This window comes from Ochlerotatus camptorhynchus, unplaced genomic scaffold (assembly GCF_037179485.1).
Source record: "Ochlerotatus camptorhynchus isolate MF236.1 unplaced genomic scaffold, CSIRO-AGI_Acam_v1.1 ptg000284l, whole genome shotgun sequence".
NCBI lineage: Eukaryota > Metazoa > Arthropoda > Insecta > Diptera > Culicidae > Ochlerotatus > Ochlerotatus camptorhynchus.
This window is the reverse complement of record NW_027040773.1, coordinates 9751836-9774873: the sequence shown is the minus strand read 5'-3', so window position 1 is coordinate 9774873 and position 23038 is coordinate 9751836. Positions and strand designations below refer to the sequence as shown.

The 23038-nt window shown below is 39.4% G+C and overlaps 1 long non-coding RNA gene across 1 annotated transcript in view; it reads left to right on the top strand.

The window, feature by feature from the left end:
• Window positions 1-23038, top strand: part of LOC135706600 (uncharacterized) — a 247376-nt gene that overhangs the window by 77557 nt on the left and 146781 nt on the right. The gene's annotated exons all lie outside the window — the stretch shown is intronic.

Here is a 23038-nt window from a genome sequence, read left to right as displayed (position 1 = left end):
ATCACTTTCCCAGGCCTTTTTTATATTATACACTGTTCTTTCAGACACATTTATCCACCGAATTATTTCTATTACGCTTACTCCGGCGCGCAACAAAGCGACAGCGGCTGACCGATTGCTCTTTTGTTTCGACATCTTTACGTTTACTCAACACAGTTTGTTTACATCTTACACCTAACAGTATGAGCAATTCAGTGCTGCCAAATATATCTAAATCATGATCCGCAAGCATGAGAAATTACTATTTGAAATTTACTGCAAAAATTCGTCACGCACCCTGTATATTGAATTCAACCGGCTTGTAATCTGAAATAAACAGGAAAACCAATATCGGATCCAAAATTAACTCTTCGATGCAAAACAAACCAGCTCCAGGTCAAGCTGGAACACCAACGCAAAAAGGATTTCACCGTTACCTAGTTTAGTGGACATGAAACATTGAGATTGATTGTGGCTCTTTGCAGTGATAGTGACACACCTTCGGAAATAATATGTTTGTGTTTTTGTTAAAAAATGGTGCAAACATAAAGCATATAAAAACAAATCAATCTGGGTCGAATAGTAAAGCGAGAGAAACAGCTGAACGATCAACAACATCACAGTTGGAAAAAAAATGGCATTCAAAGTGAATATAAATGTAATGATAGTGACGCGAACATTTAATTCTTATCGTCTGTTCTGTTTTAGTTTGCTCTGTTAACTGCTTTGGTGGCTGCTGTTAGCACTGGAGTCCAATGCACGGACATGCCTGATGTTTTGCTTTAAATGGGTCAAGTTTAAGTCGACCAAATTTTGCTCGTAACACCCTTTAGCATCATTTAATATAATGTAAAGGTGATTCCTTGTAGAGTCCACAAATGGCCGCCACGTAGACTATACATGCACTTGCACTTCGAATTTTCAATTACACAAATCGTGGAAATCGGTGCCCCATTTCACCTGAAATGCTACTTCATGTATGTTGCAGTGCAGCAAACGTGGAGTAACAATTTGAATGTGGTACGTGTCGTAGAAACTGATATTTGTGCACCTAAAGCTTCGAAGTGATTCCGAGAATAAAGGATGTCACAGTGATTCACCTTAATAAAATACTTCATGTATTTGTAGCACAGCCAAATGTGACGGAACGCTTCAGGTATTAAATCATCAAATATTATCAGCTGCAACATCTTCTATTTGTTTTGTTTTTTTGTGCTATTGGCTGAGTAAGATTAAACATTAGCATTCGATGGGGAAGCATGCGGTTGAATTTTTGTTAACTAATGGTCAACTCTGTATGTTAGAAATCCAAACTTTGCATGTTTAAAGCCCTGTCAATTTATAATCGGTACGCTTTCAATTGGAGGCTTCTCAGAATCTGTTTAGGCTAGAATAAAACATATTCAGAAGAAAATATTATGTATTTATTGTAGTTTAGAGATACAATATGGGTTTTTCGATTTTCATTCCTCTCGAATGAAAATTCGAACTTTGGGCTTGATACGTGCCATCAACTGCTGCACAAGCTGCTGATCAACCTCACCGGCTGCTTGAAATAGCATCATTAGCAATTTTTCCACTCTTCTTCAGATTAACTTTGACGATACCCCTATACATTTCGATTGGCCGGGAATCTGGGCAATTTGGGGGGTTCATCCCTTACTTAATGACGTCTACACTATTATCGCGATACCATTGTTCGCATTCTTACTGTAGTGGCATCTCGTCAAATCCGGCCAAAATTTGACGGGGCCCCGGTGGGACCTAATGAACGGCAATACACGTTTTTTTCAGGTATTCGTTGATGTATAACTGTCCGTTCAAATGGTAGGTTGTGATAAAAATCGGAGGCTCCTGGCCACAGCTTACCGGCAAACTTGTCCGCAAAAACAAATTTATGAAGTAATGAAATTTGGTTGTTTGCGGAATGCTGTAAATAAAACAGCAAAAGGTTATCTTCCATTTAATTCCACTTAATTAATTTTGGTGTCCATGACAGATACGTATTTCGACAACAATGTGCAGTGTTCATCAGTGTCATTCCCACTAAAGAACTTATCAAAGCCTAACGCCCTTAAGTACTCATTTCCTAGGTAAATTTATATATCTTTGGAATAGCTCCGCGACCCCTGGCAACATAAAACTTCTGTCCCGGAAGCTGTTTGAAGTTCAATTTGACATAAGTTTCATCAATAAGGATGCATCCATTGAATTTGGTCAGCACCTGGTAATACAGCTTTCGGGCCCACGCTTTGGCCGTAATGTTTCGCATTACGGTACGATTCGGTTGCTAAATAGCCCGATATTTGAAGAAACCTTCCCGAATGCGTACATTCAGAACTGTACTGCCAACAGCACCGAGTTTGTTGACTACATTCACGTCTGAAATTCTTCATGACGTTCTGACGCACTTTCTGGTTCACTGTACCGCTTCGACGCCTTCACAGCAAAAAAAAAAATTTGATATCACGTCAAAGTGGATGCACTACAATCATGTTTAAAATATGGTGTAATATTACTTGCTAAAAAGGACAAAATTATCATTAATACAATGCATGCACTGACATTACGCTGCTTTTACTGCATTTGTTTATTTATGTGGTCATAAAAATTACATGAAATTTTCGACATGATTGTAGTGCATCCACTTTGATGTGATATCAAAATTATTTTTTTGCTGGGTTTTTTTTTTTAACTCTTTATTTGTTCCAAATTCAAAATAAATTACATTTCATTTTTAACCTAGGTGCTCCAGTTACTGCAGTAACGTACCAGCCTTAATTGTTATGATATATATCTAAGTGTTTTTACATTGTTCATGTCTTGGCAATTAAGTACTTTAAACAGGTTTTTTTCTAGCCTGCATGTCAGTATAACAATTGATATCTTAAAACTAAAATCTAAATCTTATCTAAGTATAAAGGGAATTAATCGTTGCAATTGAGGATTGCAACGATTTTTGCCTGAAATTATTCATTATTTTGTTGGACATTTGTTCTAAAGTCTCAACATTCGAAGTTCTATGTACCTCGGTAGTACTGTACCAGGGAGGCAACTTCAAAATCATTTTCAGAACTTTGTTCTGAATCCTTTGAAGTGCTTTTTTCCTGGTAAGGCAACAACAAGACCATATTAGCACAGCGTAAAGCATAGCCGGTCTAAAAACTTGTTTAAATATTTGAAGTTTATTCGTCAGGCAAAGTTTGGATTTCCTGTTTATAAGAGGATACAAACATTTAATATATTTGTTACATTTGGCTTGAATGCCCTCAATGTGATCTTTAAAAGTTAATTTTTGGTCAAGTACTAATCCAAGATATTTCACTTGGTTTGACCAGGAAATTGGAACTCCGTTCATAGTGACTATGTGGCTACTACTAGGTTTCAAAAACGAAGCTCTAGGCTTGTGTGGAAATATTATAAGTTGAGTTTTGGAAGCGTTGGGAGAAATCTTCCATTTTTGTAAATAAGAAGAGAAAATATCTAAACTGTGAAATGCCTGTGTCATCAGCGAACAAAGATTTGTGGCAACCCTGAGGCAAATAAGGGAGGTCCGAAGTGAAAATGTTATACAATATAGGCCCAAGAATGCTACCCTGAGGAACTCCTGATCTAACAGGTAGTCGATTAGATTTGGAATTTTGATAATTTACCTGCAGTGTTCTGTCAGTTAAATAATTTTGATCTAATTTCATAATATAAAGTGGAAAATTAAACTTTTTCAATTTAGCAATCAAACCTTCATGCCAAACACTGTCGAATGCTTTTTCTATGTCTAGAAGAGCAACTCCAGTTGAGTGGCCTTCCGATTTGTTTGAACGAATTAAATTGGTAACTCTTAAGAGTTGATGAGTAGTTGAATGCCCATGGCGAAATCCAAACTGCTCATCTGCAAAAATTGAGTTCGTATTGATGTGAAGCATCATTCTATTCAAAATTATCTTTTCAAAAAGTTTACTTATTGAAGAAAGCAAACTTATTGGACGATAGCTAGAAGCTTCAGCTGGATTTTTATCCGGCTTCAAAATTGGAACAACTTTTGCATTTTTCCATTTATCAGGAAAGTATGCCAAATGGAAACATCTGTTAAGTAATTTTACCACCTGGAGCTTTCATATTTTGAAACTTTTTAGTTATAGACCTTACTTCGTCCAAATCAGTCCCCCGGGAATCATCAAAAATATTTTCCCGAGAGAAAATATTCAGAAAATCCCGAGCAACCTGATTCTCAATAGGACTAGTAAGACCCAAACTGAAATTATGGGAACTCTCGAATTGCTTAGCAAGTTTCTGAGCTTTTTCCAAATTTGTGATCAAAATTTTACCACCTTCTTTAAGCGCTGGAATAGGCTTTTGAGGTTTTTTTCAAAATTTTTGTGAGTTTCCAAAAGGGTTTGGAACTCGGGTCTAATTTAGAAACATTATTTTTAAAAGTTTTGTTCCTCAGGGCAGAGAATCGCTTTTTAATTTGTTTTTGCAAATCCCGCCAGATAACTTTCATGGCAGGATCGCGTGTTCTTTGATATTGTCTCCTACGGACATTTTTAAGACGGATCAAGAGCTGAAGATCGTCGTCTATTATAATTGAATCGAATTTAACCTCGCATTTTGGTACTGAGGCAGCTCTTGCTTCAACTATAGAAGTAGTCAGAGATTCAAGAGCATAATTAATTTCATCTTTGGTTTGCAAAGGAATGTTTGGATCGAAGTTATATTCCATAAATGTTCGATATTGCTCCCAATCAGTAATTTAAAATAGAGCTGTAGGGATTACAAATTATTTCTTGGGATATTTCAAAAGTTACTGGAAGGTGATCAGAACCGAAGTCAGCATGGGTAACCAATTGGCTACAAAGTTGACATGAATCAGTTAAGACCAAATCAATAGTGGAGGGATTTCTTGCAGAAGAAAAGCATGTTGGGCTGTTTGGATATTGAATAGTGTAATAACCTGCAGAACAATCATCAAACAGAATATTACCATTGGAATTGCTTTGAGCATTATTCCATGAGCGGTGTTTTGCATTAAAATCACCAATAATGAAGAATTTAGACCTATGACGGGTAAGTTTCTGAAGGTCATCCTTGAGAAAATTCTTTTGCTGGCCTACGCATTGGAATGGCAAATAGGCAGCTATAAACGTAAGTTGTCCAAATTTTGTTTCAACAGAAACTCCCAAAGTTTCAAAAACTTTGGATTCAAATGAAGAAAGAATTTTATGCTTGATTCGTCTTTGAATAATGATGGCAACGCCACCACAGGGTCCATCAAGACGATCATTTCTATAAATCAAGTAATTTGCGTCTTTCTTAACCTTATGGTCAGGTTTAAGGAACGTTTCAGTTATAACGGCAATATGCACGTTATGAACTCTCAAAAAGTTAAATAGCTCGTCTTCATTATCTTTAAGAGATCGAGCATTCCAATTTACAATATTTAATGCTTTAAAATCCATTACTGAATTTTAAAGTCATGACAATATTATTTGCAAATTTTACTCCAGTTTGAATAGCATCAAACATGGAGTTAGATTTAAGCATATCAGAAATCATGTCAATTAATGATTTCTGTAAAAATTCCATTTTAGGGGCAGTAATGCTTCCTAAGTCAAAATTGTCAAAATTTACGTTAGAATTACTTTGGTTAGTATTTTGATTTCTACCCGCTGCAATAGCAGCATAGGTAGCTCCATTAACTCGCTGAACATTGTTAGCAGCGAGGGGAGTAGGTACAGATGAAAAATTTGAAGCAGGGGTGATATTTGTACCTACGGGTACGAATGTAGAATTTGTTCCTCGCTGACCGTTGTTAACAGCAGAGGAATTTGTACCTGGTCGGAAACGTGGAGCGTTTCTTACCTGTCGGTTAGAACGAGATTGTAGGATCGCTTTGCGAGTCTTACATTCCCAAAAATTGGATTTGTGGTTTTCACCACAATTTGAACATTTAAATTTCTTAGGATCTTCCTTCACAGGACAGTCGTCCTTTGCGTGAGAGGAATCACCACAATTCATGCATTTAGCTGGCATGTAGCAATTTTTAGTTCCGTGACCCCATCCCTGGCACTTACGGCACTGAGTGAGGATTTGGAAATTTCCTCCAGTCTTCCTGAAGTATTCCCACTTCACTCGGACATGGAGCATAAGGCTAGCTTTTCTGAGGCCTTAAGGTTGTTTAGTTCACTAGACTTGAAGTGAACTAAATAAAAATCATTAGAAATCCCGTTGCGCGAATCGCCAGGACGGGATTTCATTTTCATTTTGATTACTTGGAGTGGCACAACTCCAAGTAATTTTGCCAGTTCATTTTTTTTTTGCTGTGTTGATTGCACCTTCCGGGAAACAGACAAAAGTTCCTTGAAACGTTTCAGCACTGCACAGGTGGTTTTGGCCATTTTCAACTCCTTTGGGATCCTCGTACTCGACCTTGTGGGCTTTCATATCTTGTGTGCAGAATTAATTTTCATCTTTTTACTTCCATGACGTGGCAATTCAAAAACATACACAGGTTTTCAAGAGAAGACATTGTAAACAAAATACTGTCACAAGATTCCAGAACCGACCACTAGAAGCATTGTACAGGACAAAAAGAAGCGTACCGATTCTAAATTGGCAGGGCCTTAGAACATTAACCTGAATTTTAGATAATGCAGCGATGCTTGCAGCAATGTAAACGCACTAATTTCCGGTATCGGTTAGTGGTACAAACTAGCCAGGAATTTCAAATTACGTGGAAAATGCGAGCACGCTCAAACAGACTACAGAAAAATATGTTAACATAAGCTTTAGACGTTAAACACAACGTGGTCTTCAAAGCAACACCCGTTCTTAGTGGGACTGAAATACGAAGAATTTCCTACTACATGGATAATTTCTCGGCACAACAGCCTCACTGAATTTTTTTGTATAAAAGAATGCTAAACTGATTTAAATACTGTAGTTTTCACTACATTTTGTTGGAATGGGAACAATGCACTAATTAATTGAAACGTATAATACCCCCAATAAGCAGTGTTTTTATCAGATCCAGGTAATGGAGCATGGAACAGATATGCGTAGAATGGCACCGAACTGAACTCAAGCAGTATTGCAAGTTGTATCAAGGTTTGAAAGTATTCTCCAATCATATGCAACAAGGCTGTAGTAAAACTATGTAGGAAAATTGGTTTTTCTAAGTGAGAGAATGATCCTCAGGATGCTTAAAATAGATTAAAATGAGTGAACAATAAATTGAGCGATGATATGAACCAGACAAAATTGGTTACTGATCATGAATATTGATATCAACACTTCTTTTAACAAATTCAATGCCAACATTTCAAAGGGGCGTAATTGCTTTTGTAAACAATGGCTTTAGACATCGATTTCTCGCAAATAAAAGCTCACTCCTCCAAATTAACAATGCTAGCTTGTAGAGGAAACATTTCTCTATCTGCTGGTGTAATTAATTTTCATGAGCGGGCTTTTATTTGCGAGAAATCGACGGCTAAAGCCATTGTTTACAAGTACAATTACGCCCCTTTGAAATGTTGGCACTGAATTCACAAATATGAGGAGTCGTAAACTGGCTTAGTTTATTTAAAAAAAAAATCTTTTTAGAAAAAGAAATTAATTCGAAAAAGGATTGGCGCAAGTACCAATTTTTATGTCATCTATGCTAGAATCCGAAAATTGATATTATACCATAGGCCCTGCAATTAAAAATAGACCCAAGGGTGGTTAAAACGGCACTGTATGCAGAGGTTCCCAGAACCGATTCAGGATATCAGCTAATTTGGCTCGAATAAGCTATTTTGGATTGCTTTGTATTTCGTTCTATCGGCATAATGCCGCGGACACACTTGGATGACAAACTATGAGCATGACACGGGGTAATCAACTCTGCACACAGTGCCGAAACACAGCATGGCACACTATTCGACTCTTTAGGACAAACATTGACAAGTAGGATACAATCCACATAATATAAAACGGCATCACTGTCGAGAGTTGACGTTTTGCCAATCGTTTCTAAGGTTGACTTCTTTGTTTACTCCATTGGGTTTCGCATTGGGTTCGGACTCCAACGAAAAATGCTGTGAGTATTGCCTGCACCTATCTGCACCATGAAACTAAGTTTATCTTATCCGCTTCGTAGCGAAAATCCCAGTGGCTTGAGGTTTCGTCCAGAATAGCTTCACGCCAACAAAGTTCTCCCACACCATGGTGGGTCGAGAGGGTTGATACAACAGTCAAGGTGGTCAAAATGGGTTCCCTCTAACAACGGTTCGTAAAGTGCCTGTAAGATCGTCCAATACGACGGTACGGTGCGGAATGCGATCGGCGAACTAAATGGACAAAAAACCTCTAAACGACGACAATATTGTGCCAGCTGCTGAGGATTTTTTTTTTGTTTTACAAGGTTGTTATGCACAACGAACGATAAAGAAAAAACCACATCATAGGGGGTGTGGGTGATGGGTTTTGTATTTGGCCAGGTTTGAATCCCGGTTTTGCCAAGGGTCTTCCGGGATGAAAAGCAAGACCCCATTGACATTCAGATGAACAACAACAACCATAGGGTACAGTTGAACTGCAGATGCAAAGTTTATAAGGATCGTGCACCATTTCCGAGGTATGATAGATATGAAGTGGGGGGTGGGACATTTGATGGCTTTCACTGCTGGTACATCCTTCATTCCTTTATTTAACGTCAGTCTCTGTTCCGCAAGCTAGTGCCAATCACCGACGGACATCGATTGCCATCCATTGACGGCAACCGAATGTGCAGGAAGGCAGCTTCCACACCTGCGTAGGATATCGTACCCATTCAAACACATGGGCCGGAACCAACGGCTTACTTCCCTTCCGAAGGAAGACGTGACCAGAGATTTTTATGCCTCAGAAAAATCCCACTGACCTCGGCTGGGCTTGAGCCCAGACCTATTGGGATGAGAAAGCAGTCACGCTTACCACTACACCACCGGTGCCAGCCACTGGTGGTACATTGACCATTGGTTCTGATTGGTGGTACCTTGTGGAAAGTATCACATCTGCAAAGGATCTTGAACTTGATAGGCTTGAACGTGTGTAATTGGGTGATGGTAGGAGACATCACAATCTGCGATACGATAGGCTTGGGTGATATCTTCGAGGTTGCGTAGTTCTGAGTCGATCAGACCTGTTTCTAGGATGTTGTTTCTAGGGTGGGAGTGAACTTTCGTCCGTTCGAGTACTGGGTTTGATTTTGTCGGGGAGAATTTTACTGGCAGCTGGTGAAAATTTCGTCCACCATCCGTTTGTTGTGGACGGATCGTGTAGGTTATTTTGCTTCCAGTTCCTCTTCCACTGCCCAATCCACTCTCATTCTAATAAGAATAAAGCTTAATATTTGCCATGAACTATGGCCACGAATAAGGTAAATTGAAAATGTAAACACAATCACAAAAGTCTAACTTCAGGGTTGCCAAACTCATGGGATATTGACACCTTGATTGATACATTTCGACCTACTTCGGAATGATCGGCACAACACTTGGCACAGCTTTCGGCACTGCCAAAATTCTTGGTACAGATTAAGGTGTGCAGAGTTGAATACCCCTTGGAGCATGAGCATTATTTTGTATAATAAATTATAAGCGCATCCATGGTCACACTTATGTAGTTTGGGTATAGTTGTTGTATAGTGCTCATAACTATTATACAAATAATGCTCTTGCTCATAGTAAATAAGTCATACAAGTGCATAAGTCAAGCAATTTGTTATAAATTATATTTTACTTTCAAGCCCAACAATTTGGGTTTACGAATATATTGTCAATCTGCCAAATCAGGATTATCTGAACCATACGGTTTCCTGTATTTATGTACTGCTGAAAAATGTCAAGCGTTTCATACGACAATACAAATCTGACTCAGTTAAAATTGTTGCGTTATTTGGCATTCCTGTTACAGATACAGATAGAAAATTAAGCGTTTTTTTTGCATTCGATTCCCGGTGGCCACTTGAAATATGAATGAAGATTAATTTAGCTTTCTTTTGCAGACTAGTTTATACAGGCAAAAATTAGTAATGGAACAAACTCCTCTGCTTATTACAGCGTTCCTAGTGTTCCGTTTTTGGAAGCTTTTGAAGTATATTTGTTGACAAGAACAATAACAGAAACAGTGTATTTTTTTTCAGTTCATAAAACGCTCTTGTTTTGGAGACAGTCACCATGCAAGAGGAGCGTAGAAAAAATAAATCGTGCGAAGGCTTACAGGCATACCGCATCTGTAGGCAACCAAATCGATCACTCAAGCAGAATACCGTAGCTAGAGCCCGTGCTTGAAAGCAGTATGACAACCTGCTGACCAAGTCCGGTGGGTGCATACTTATATAAAGGCCGACTTTGGACAGCTTCCAGGACCAACATTTTACAAGGCGAATGCTAGAGGAGTGGCAGATTCAAATTTGTTTTTGCAGATTAATTTGCGCGCAAATATATGATCAGGCAGGGAATTTGCAGCTGCGGCGAGAAGACAAAGGTTTTCGTCCCTGAGGAAATTGTGAACTCGAAGATGATCAAAACCGAATGTCTCCAGAAGCGCATTCTGACCTTCATCCAGTCACATAATGGTCCGGTGACATTTTGGCCGGATCTTGCGAGTTGTCACTTCAACTGAGAATTATAACAATGGTACAATGACAACGGAGTCCAGTTTGTTCCGAAAACCCCCAATCCACCCAAATGTCCCCCAAATCAGGCCCATTGAAAACTACTGGGCAATTATGAAGAGGAAACTGAATGTAAAAGGTACAGTCATCAAAACGGCAGCTCGGATGAAAAATTGATGGAATAAATCGCCAAAACAGTTTTTTTTTCTTTGGTTTATTTTTTCCGTCGATCTTGTTTTCCGTGCTGAGCACCAATGCTACCGACGTGCCAGGAAGGCAGCTCCCACACCTGGACCCTACCTATCGACCCATCAACTCATGAACCGGGGACCAACGGCTTTACTTCCCATCCGAAGGAAGGCGTGATCAGATTGAACCCAGGCCTGCTGGGGTGAGAGGTAATCCTCCAAAACAGTTGACGAGATCGTTGTGCGCCGCTTGATGGGTTGTATTAAGGAAAAAGTTCTAGCATTCCTTCAAAACCGCGACGAATAATTCATTTCGTGAAAGTATTTAATAATACATTAATTTTGCAGGGATGATCGACTGCACAAGCAGTTAAAATCCCTTGATAAAAAAAATAATTGCATGCAATTGTTTCTTCATCACATTCGACTGCACAAGCAGTTAAAATCCCTTGATAAAAAAAATAATTGCATGCAATTGTTTCTTCATCACATTTCAAGCTTATTTCTTATCGCAGATTAGCTAATTGAGTGCTCGCAACTTAGTGTTCTAAGATGCACTTCCACAGTTATTAATTGAGAGCTAAATATCGATGCCTATACCATTTTTTGAGTTAGTACCGTATGCGTGATAATGTTTGCACCATCGTACAAATAAGGTTCCCGTTTCACCTGTGCATACCATGCCTTAGTTTTCTTTGCATGCACGTAACCCGGGGGGCTGGCAACCCTATATAAATCCTATACGTTTGACAGTAGGCAACATCACGGGCCTTATTTAAATACGGCCCGCCTGACGTATACATGGTGGAAAGGGACGGAAAATCGTGTTATAAGCAGAAAGACAAGGGCAGATGATAGCATCAAAAACATGACCGCCAGCCAGGCTCCTGACGTAATCTATAGCTCATACCGTAGTAGGCTGCGTATAAAAGAAAATGATTTACTTAGTTTGACAGTTGCACCATGACGAAGTGGCAGCGTATTCGTGATTTGTCCCAAGCGCAAATGTCGCAAAAAGACATTTCAATCGCCGTGGGAGACCGAGAAAAGAAAGGACAACTATCCGCGAAGGTGGCCACAGGTCGTCCGAGGTCAGCTCGGGTTCCGAGGGTTTTACCTGCTATCAAAAGGAAGATTCGCGTGAGTTCAGTGCGTTCAATAAGGAAAATGGCAAAAGAACACGGGATCAGTGACTTTACGGCACGGAAGATCGTAAAAGAAGATTGCGGGGTGAAATCGAGGGCACGGAAAAAAAATCACATGATTACCAAACGCATCCGGGAGCTACGAGTCGAACGATGCAAGAAAATCTTGAACTTCCTTAAGCGAAAAAATCCGGTAATCCTGTTCACCGACGAGAGCATGTTTACCGTCGATCCCGAATCAAATTCCAGAACCGACCGGTATATTAGTTCTCTTCCGGTAAAAGACGTGGCCGACGAGCACAAGAACGTGTATCTGACCAAGCATCCTGCTAGCGTTATGGTGTTTGAATTGGTGGCTTCCGGTGGTAAAAAAATGGACCCGGTGTTCATTCCAGAAGGCGACAAGGTCAACCGGAGGTGTACATCGGGATTTTAAGTAAGTATGTTCTTCCGTGGATCAAAGAACAGTACGGTCCGAAGCCAAATGTTATATTTCAACAAGATGGGGCTCCTTGCCACACCTCGAACCGCACTCAGAAGTGGTTGCAGGAATATCTTCCGTTTTGGGCGAAGGATATGTGGCCGCCATCCAGCCCCGATCTTAATCCGCTGGATTACTCAATATGGCGCGTCATGAAGGCCAACGCCACCCGAGTACAGCAAGTCTCAGATCCGAACCTGGAGAGAAATGGATCCAGACTACATTCTTAGAACCTGCGGAAGCGTGTGGAGGCCGTAATTGCAGCAATTGGAAACTCGATCGATGATTAACATAGTTTAAGACTCTGAGAAACATCCCCCCTTTTAATAAATAAAAAAATATCGAAAACGAAATTTTTGAGAATTTTTTAAATTTTGACATTGCTCAATGGTGCAAACATTATCACGCTTACGGTACGTATGAAAGTACAGTTCAGTGGAAAGTACAATCATACTCTATGCCTTACATCCCGAAAAATTCCTAGACTGTACCGGGAATCCAACCCAGCCACTTCCAGCATGTTCTTGATTTGTAGTTGCGCCTTTACCGACTGAGCTATGGGTGGCCCCTTGAATTTGTCACGCATGTAAGAATTTCAATGGATGGCAAAAGTTCAATTATAATTGATTAAATTTTCAACGAAGAACTATATCAATTTGCATGAACGTGTAATTTTCAGCATTAGTTCATTGCATTTCAGATAGTTGAACGTGTAATTTTATATATAAAGCCTGCTCCAGTGGGTAGTTGAAATTTGTAAAATATTATTGTCTGTGTAACGTTTCATTCAAATGAAATCAAACAGAAATCATCGAATGGTAGTATGGATCTTCTATGTTATTTTAGGACGTACTGACGATTTACTTTACCGACAATCGCCCACTGTCAACACTTTTGAACATTATGGAAAATCCATCTGTGCGCATGACAGGTCACTTCACCTTTCACCGAAAGTTCATTTGCGCTCAAGTTACCGTTACGATCAGACGTAGATCCTCTGTCACCATCACTCTGTTAGTTAAAGTTTAAAGCGAGCCTTCTATCTGAACTCATCTTGAAAAGTAATTTGGTTTAATTCTTCTTTGAAAAGTCGTGTCACTCTGGATTAAGCACCATTCAAAACGAACACATTGGAACTATACAGTGGCCAGGGTAAAAACAGAGCAAAATTTATCGGTTGCTGGGCAACCGGTAAACATAACATGTCTGCAAGGTATGAGAAAAGTGCGTTTCCTTTTTTCACCTTGCCTATATCATTGATTGTCCTGTGATCTTTGGTGCGGAACGGTGAACTGCTCTCGTGTATACTAAACGCCTGAATATGAGAGTTTTGTTCGCAAATGAAGTAATGATAGTTAATAAAGTGTTGTAAAACTCCTGGACTGTTAAGGACAATAATTATCGCCCGCGGCGAAAAACCAAAGTGCATATGTGCCAGTTGGATAACAATCTCGTCGGTGTTACGTCGTCGTGCTCAATGGGATGGCCTCAATTTGATTGATCATTATTGTTCCCTGTTTTGCCAATCGTAGCGTGGAATGAAGAAAAACAGTTAATTAGAGTGAGTGGAGCATCGATTACAGGCTGTGCTAAAGAGTAGGTTCAAAAGTCAACATTTACCATCGTCTAAATGGATATAACTTCATCAAGATCTAAAAGTGGGTAATAGCAGCGTTGGCACTGAAAGTGAACTTATGATCATTATACTGCTGATTGCATGCGTGATTCCACTCAATTCTTCGGTGCACGAGGTTTAAATATTTACATCATTTGAAAAATCTCAGGTAATCATGACACTTGATCTTGGAAAGCAAATGGAAAAAGAGACCTACTGCATCATGATAACCTGAGTTTTGAAAAAAAAAACGTAAATATTTGCACTATGTGCTCTGAAGAATAGTGAAATACATAGCATTCCGTGATTTTTCGCCTCGGGAAGAGCAAGGACGAATTTACTCAACTTAAATCATACGAGCTTACATGTGAACGATTTCCAATCGTTTCACAGTGCGTTTGTATTGCAAGGATGTGAGGGAAATTTGAATTAAAATTTGGGTGGTGGGCACGATCTGAATGACAAGTTACCTTCGGTTAGAGTACAATGCTAAAACCTAACCAGTCGAACAAAAACAGCAAAATCAAAGGGAAATGGGTATGTTGATCGTTAGTTAGTAGCATTGTATAGAATGAGGTAGCGAAAAGAACGCGGAGGAAAAACACTGCGCTTCAGAACGAGGTCACTGAGGGTTTTGTGTGAGCCATTCGTAGTTTGGTAGGCAAAACGGATACCTACTGACGACACGCAAACAAAAAGGAGAGAGGAAAGCGTTTTTACGCCTGGTGGTTGAAGTTTACAACCGAAGGGTGACCACCAGGTGAAAAATGTTAAGCTGTAAAGTGCTTTTCAATGGGTGCATGGTACACATGGTGAAAAAGTTGAATTGTCTAGGGTGGATACATGTTAGGTGCTTGATTGAAGTGAGTTTTTAAGATTTTTTTTTTCACGACCTAATGGGTCGGCGGGTTTGGCTAACTGACGAAAAAGATGTACCGTAAAACGGGGTAACATTGATAGTTTTTTTTTAAGGATATTCTAAATATTTTTTACAGCGATGAATGTTTTTCAAATTTTGTATTTTTAATACAAGTACTAATGATCCAAGAGTTAATTCGTTAGTAATATGTGGATTGAAAATTAAAGCATTTGCACTATTTTTTTAGTTTTGTGACCGAACTTCAGCATTTTGATTTGGGGTTACTTTGATAATGCTCGATGAATGTAGAAAAAAAAAGAGTGGAACTCAAACTATTTAGTTCTTTAAATATGAAACTTTGAATAAGTATATAATCAGAAAACTTTATAAGCAATAATTGTGATGGTTGTATCGGAAAAACATTTTATAAGTGATGGTTTGAGTGCTTTTCCAAAATGGCGAAAAACACGAAAATGATTTTTTAATATTTTTGTAAAATATGTAACACATACTATATAAAACTATATGCAATATCAACGGAAATACCCTAAGCTACAATATGGAATCAAAGTTTCTTATTTGGAAAACGCACAGCGAGTAAATTAATTCTTTATAATATACTATCAAAGTTACCCGCATTATCAAAGATACCCCGTTTTACGGTACCGTAAACTAGGGGCAAATTGATCTAGGTTGTTAGAAAAACGTCTAGATTTCTTTTGTTTGTAATCTATTTTTTAATACATTATTTTTTAAACTTGTTTGTACTGATGCACACGTAACAAAAGAAAGTTTAATAAAACGATTAACGTTACTATATATATTAGTATATTTTAAAATAGACCTTTTAGTGAAAATGATAACAAGTTTTTGATTGATTTCTATGCCATTTTCCAATAATAATTGCAGTAAATTTATAATCAATTTAGCTTAAAAGATGTCTGCAGAATCTGACGTGATGTTATTACACTTCATTAAATTGTACATATGTGCGAAAAATATGTTTATTATCATCCATAAAAGTGTGAACAAAATAGAAGCCCATAGAAATGTAAGTTGATCAATGATTTTACAATTTTTGAGCAATACTGGTAAAACGTGCCTTGCCTCTAAAAAAAGTTGATTTTCAACGGTTGTTTGTTTACAAGGAATGCACATAGCCACACATTGTATTAAAAAAAAAACGTAGTTTTACTTTGTTCACATTTTTCTAGAACATAATAAGCATAAAAATCATCATATTAAAAGTTAATTATCAAACACTAAATTTAAAGGGGAAACCACAAAAACAGAGCATATATTCAAAACAAATAGATATTGATTTTTTCTTTTAACAAAGTTTCATATTTTCAGTTGTTCTATAACTTTGCCAAAGAAAGTATGCTCTTTAGGGAAAAAAGTGAGGTTTCTTTTTCATAGTACGCCATGATAAGTGTTTGAAATTGTAGGATTGTTGGCAATGCTTAGGTGAACAATTTCTCTGCAGACACTTTTTTGATTAAGACAACAGTTTATACACAATTCAATTATGTTCGTGATTTTGAGTTCGCTTTGAGAATCGGTCGAGTACGGTTGTGTGATTTTGCTCCGCTGCGGGTTTTTATTTTTATCCTTTTTTAAAAGTTCGGGCTGTCTTTGTGCTGGCATGGAGTTTTTCGGTGCTCGCATTTGATTAGTTTTGTGTCACGGGCGCGATACTTTGATTTGGAATGGCTTGTGCTGATGTTTTTCCCCTGTTGCTTAGGTGCCTGGTGTGCTCTCGCTTCCCTTTGTTACCGGTGTGACTTGACCGTGCTGATCTATTGTTAGGTTTTTGCGATGTGCATTGCATTTCTGCCCGATGTGATTTAAAAAAAAAAGTGAGGTAGTTTTTGTGTGGTTGGAATAGCTGCAGGAGGAGTTTTTAATCAATGACTAGAGGAAAATATGCGTGGAAGCATCGGGAATGCGCTCTAGGATGTATTGATTTAATGAGTACGTTCCAGTTGAAGATGGTTCTTATACATGCTTTTGTGAGCAGCGCGTTTGATGGTCAGTTTGGTGTCGCTGGTGGCTCTAATGCACTGTTTTACACGATAGGAACAACATTTACTAGAAAGCTTAGGTGTAATCACTCATTACGACTGATTCTCAAAATAAATATTGTTATAGTTGGAGATGTTTAAGATCACATACAAGACTTAAAGTGATAATTTTATACAATGAAACGAGGAGATGAAAATATAGAGTTGATAAAAGGTGTACCGTTTAAAATCCGCACACACAAAATTCATTCTCAAAATTGAGTATTTATCCGATTATCACCAAATTTTCAGGGAGTAAAAAGAAACAAATAAAGTGAGTTTTGGCACCAATCATTTAATTTATTTCGCCTTTATATTCGAATGCGTGAACCTTGGCCTTACCCCAGCCATAAGGTTCTGCACGACCTCAGAATCAGAAAGTCTTTTTGACTAAAGGGTGTCCACGATGAAATTGCCACACTATGAAATTGCTCTAACTTTTTAACCGTTGGGTAGAATTTAATGAAAATTTGGGTGGATTTAGTTCATAGTGCATTATTTACATCCTGCAAGTTTTAAAGTCCTGTGATCAAAACTCGCGGAAATGGAGTCGAAAGAACAGCTCGTGCGTGATAAAATCTTGCGCATTCATCACGAGAACAAGGATCTCTTACATCGTTCCATCGCTAAAACGTTGGGAATCGCGAATTCCACGGTGTCGCGAGTGATTAAGCGGTTCGAGGAACGGTTGACCACCGATCGGAAGCCCAGAAGTGAAGGAAAAAGTATTCCGTACAACACCAAAAATCACAACCGCGTAGTTGGGGCCTTCAACCGAAATCCGAACGCCTCCGTTAGGGATGTGGCTAAGAAGCTGCACCTAAGCCGAAGTTTTGTCCAGAAGGCCAAAACTAAGGCTGGGCTTCGAACGTTCAAGGTACAAAAGGCCCCTAATCGCGACGAGAAGCAGAACAAGTCCGCCAAAACCCGTGCCAGGAAGTTGTACCTCAACATGCTGACGAAAGTTGAATGCTGCATCATGGACGACGAAACATATGTGAAGGCCGACTTCAAACAGATCCCCGGCAACCTGTTTTTCACGGCCAAGGATAAGTTCAGCGTTCCGGAGCATGTCCGCACTCAGAAGATGTCCAAATTTGCGAAGAAATTCCTGGTTTGGCAAGCCATCTGCACGTGCGGGAAGCGGAGTGCACCTTTCGTGACCCAGGACACGATGAACGGACAGGTGTACATAAAAGAGTGCCTCCAGAAGCGGCTGCTTCCTCTCCTGAAGGCCCACAACGTCCCAACAATCTTCTGGTCGGATTTGGCCTCATGCCCCTACTCCAAGGACGTGCTGAAGTGGTATGCGGACAATAAGGTCAATTTCGTGCCGACAATGTTCAACCCTCCCAACACTCCGGAGCTCCACCCCATCGAGAAGTACTGGGCGATTATGAAGCAGCACCTTCTTAAACGACCTAAGGTAGTGAAGACAGTCGAGGAACTGAAGAAAGTATGGGTTTACATGCAAAAAACGGTTGATTCACAGGTTGTGCAGAATCTTATGGCCGGGGTTAAGGCCAAGGTGCGGGCATTTGCGTATGGACTGTAAATAAAATACGAGTAAAATGGTAAAATGAAGTTTAATAGTTATTTCTCAATCCCTGAAAATTTGATGGCAATCGGATGAAAACTCGAATTTTGCGAATCAATTTTGTGTGTGGCAATTTCATCGTGGACACCCTATATTAGCCCACGCTTTCTCCACTTCTTCTACATTCGTCACCACTTTAGGTCGTTTTAGAAGGTGCTCCTTCATATTGGCCCAGTATTTTTTTTCTATTGGGTGCAGTTTCAGAGTGTTTGAGAACTCAGACCTTTCGGCACGAAATCGACATCATTCGCCTTATTCGCCTCTAGCACGTTCTTCGTGTAGTGGCATGATGCCAAATCCGGCCAGAAGATCGTTGGACTGTCGTGAGCCTTCAGGAGAGGGAGATGCCGCTTTTGGAGACACTCTTCCAAATACACCTGTCCATTTATGGTGCTTGCGGTAACGAAAGGTGTACTCCGCTTTCCGTAAGTACAAATCGTTTGCCCAATTAAGAAATTCTTGGGGAATTTCGACATCTTCTGTGTTCGGAGGATCTCGGGACTATCACACTTATCCTTGGCAGTCACATACAGGCTTCCTGGAATCTGGTTGAAGTGAAGTCCGCCACATGCAACTTTTTAGTCACATCTTGAACTGAGGCGTTCGGTTTTCGTTTAAAGGCCCCAACCACGCCTTTGTGATCGTTCTCGTTGACCTGACGGCTTTTTTCCGGATCTTCTCTATGTGATCTTCGAACCATTTTATGATACCAGACATCGTCGAACTCGCGATTCTCAACTTTTTTTCCGATGGCACGATGCGACAGATCCTTATTCTCAAAGTACTCGTGCAAAACTCGTCGCCATTTTGAAAACTTTTTCGCACCTGATGTAATCAACTCACAGTGTATAAACAATACACATTAAACTATGTCTACGCAAAATTTCAATTATTTTACCCAACGGATCAAAAGTTCGAGAAATTTGAGTGTGTGCGGATTTTAAACGGTAAACCCTTTTGTTCCGTTCGAGTACGGCAGTGTGAACATTGTATGTAGAGAGTAGGAAGCGAGGAAAGGTCAATTTTGAGGAAGGCACGAATCGGGATGATTATCTCCTTTACCAAACTCCCCTGTTGGAAAGGGATGGTGAGGGGTATCTCCCCCCACCAACTCTGTCAAAAGAGATGATCGCCGATTTGCTCAAGTGCCTTCGATGTGCGGAAACTGTTCTATCGATTGTTTCACACTAAAGTCGTCATGTGACGTAAGCATCTAGTCAATAGGTTTGAAAAGATGCTCAGGGGAGTTTAATGTATTCATCAAAATTGACGTTTGCTCGCTTTCGACTCTCTATATACAATTTTTACACTGCCGTACTCCAACGGGACTATCAACTCTATACTTTCATCTCCTCGTCTATCATATTAAATGACCACTTTATGTCTAATATTTGATGTTTAGCATCTCCAACTATTAATTAAAGAAAACTCATTGTGAATATGTTCAAAGGAAGATTGATTAGCATCAAATCAACAGCAAAGAGTTATGCAACATTTTGAAATATTTATTGAAACCTAGTAATTGCAAACCGCGGTTCATAACTTTTAATGGCACATTAGAACAGTCAGAACAAGAACTTAATGATTATTTTGTCGGCATTGTTTCATTGATTAATCAATCCATTGAATTAGTTGATGAACCTGACGAAATAAAACAGCCAGTTAATAGTAGCTGTAGATTTGAAGGTTTTCACCCAATTACATTAGATGAACTTAGAGTTATTTGTTTTTCATTATGAAAATCGGCTGGAGTAGATAATGTTAATGCTAGAGTTATTCAATATTGCTTTCATGTCATTGGCCACATCTTGCTGGACCTTTTTAATGAATCATTACAAACTGGACATGTGCCACAAATTTGGAAGGAATCCTCAGTGGTCCCTATTCAAAAAGTTGCTGGAACGATTAAAGCCGAAGAGTTTCGTCCCATCAACATGTTGCACACATTAGAGAAAATTTTAGGACTTGTTGTTAAAGACCAGCTGTTGGAGTATTTAAATAGTAATAGTTTACATAGTTGAAGATGCTAATTTCAAATAACAGACTGTAGTGGTAATTTTTATACGATAGATGGAGTAGATGAAAGCATAGAGTTGATAGTTCCGTTAGAGTACGGCAGTGTGAAGATTGTATATAGATATTAGAATAGCGAACTAGGACAACTTTTAAGGAAGGCACAAATCGGTTTTTTTCATCTCTCTTTACCAAACTCCCGCTTTGGAGAGGGATGGTGAGGGGTGTGTCCCCCCGCCACCACTGGCAAAAAGAGATGAAGACCGACCCGTTCAAGTACCAACTGTGTGTTTTGAAACAGTTCTACCGATTTTTTCCGCACTTCAATTGTTATTTGAAGGAAGGCATCCAGTCGTAGGTTTGGAAATTGCAACTATTGTTTACCCCTACCACGATATGTGCTCCTGTCATCGTCGACTTGACGATCTCGAGGGGACACGGGTGGGGTAGGTGTTGCTACTGTACCTTTCGACCATTGACAGTACTGTCGTCAAGTCGACGATGGCAGGAGCACATATCGTGGTAGGGGTAAACAATAGTTGCAATTTCCAAACCTACGACTGGATGCCTTCCTTCAAATAACAATTGAAGTGCGGAAAAAATCGGTAGAACTGTTTCAAAACACACAGTTGGTACTTGAACGGGTCGGTCTTCATCTCTTTTTGCCAGTGGTGGCGGGGGGACACACCCCTCACCATCCCTCTCCAAAGGGGGAGTTTGGTAAAGAGAGATGAAAAAAACCGATTTGTGCCTTCCTTAAAAGTTGTCCTAGTTCGCTATTCTAATATCTATATACAATCTTCACACTGCCGTACTCTAACGGAACTATCAACTCTATGCTTTCATCTACTCCATCTATCGTATAAAAATTACCACTACAGTCTGTTATTTGAAATTAGCATCTTCAACTATGTAAATCGTTGACTTCACGTAGAAGTAATACTAAAAACATATACAGTGGGGGAAATTCGTTTAAACGCAATGTCATTTTTGCGTTTATTTTCAACACAAAAGATCGAGACAAAAAATCAAATATAGTTTGTCATAGCCCATCAGAAGTCTCGTATTTGAGAACACAATTTGATTGGAAGTTCATAATGACTTTTGAAAAAATCCCAAAAAAGGTCATTTTGGGGGGGGAAATTCGTTTAAACGCACTTTTAGTTTTATTAATCAAATCGAGTTCACAGTTCAAAAATCAACAATAAACAATAGTTAATACTTCGTTTGCTTTCCGTTTTTCTGAATAGTTTCGAAAATTCTGTTCGGCATTGATTTCACCAGCTTCTGCAGAGTTGTATCAGGTATCAAGCTCCAGGCTTCTCTTACGGCTGACTCAAGTTCACGAACTGTTTTAAACTGCCTTCCGCCTTTGTAAACCTGTCGTGCCAGGATGCCCCACAAGTTCTCGATAGGATTTAGATCCGGACTACGAGCTGGCCAATCCAAAAGACTGATGTCTCGTTCAGAAAACCATTTCAAAGATTGCTTGCTGACATGAATTGCTGCATTATCCTGTTGAAATACGAAATTTTCCGGCATAACGTCTTCAGTAAACGGGATCAAAACATCTTCCAGAAGCTCCAAGTACTTTCCCGAATTTATCCTGGTTGAAATGGTGGCAATAGGGGTCTTTCCATGGATCGAAAAAGCGGCCCAACACATTAGAGTACCACCTCCAAAGTTCCTGCTCAACTTAACCTGCGGAGATTTCCTCAAATCGTGCCAATAATATGCGGTGCAGTCTGGGCCGTCCAAATTGAATTTCTTCTCGTCAGAAAAAATAACATTGTCCCATTCCGTAGTCCAAGACATGTATTTTTTAGCGAAATTCAATCTGGCGCTAATGTGGGCCGGTTGAAGATTGGGTTTTTTTGCTTTTTTGGTGTACTTTAAGTGGCCACTTCCATGTAGAATCTGCCGTACACGCCTCTTAGAAATGGAAAGCCCCATTTCTTGCTTGATTTGCGCAGCAGAGAAGTTTCCAGAGTCTCCCATTTGTATGATTTGGTTTCGGACACGGTTGGTGATCTTCGAATTTCCCTTTGTTTTCTTTTTTACGCCATACGTCTTGCCTTTTTTCAGCAGGTTCCTGATTGCTGCTTCCGATCTGTGGATCACACGTGCAATTTTGCGATTGCTCTCACCGCGACTTTTGAGTTCTCGAACCAGTATTTGCTCCGACTGGCTTAAATACTTTCCTTTACCCATTTTGCCGAAAACAAGCAACAACTACCGCGCAACGCAAATTTAAACTCGTGTTAATGGCGAACGAGGGCTATACAGTGTAAATATGACAGATGCGCAAGATAACAGGAGCATAGGTACGCTCAATGCGGCTTTACGTTAGTGTGCGTTTAAACGAATTTCCCCCCCAAAATCACCTTTTTTGGGATTTTTTCAAAAGTCATTATGAACTTCCAATCAAATTGTGTTCTCAAATACGAGACTTCTGATGGGCT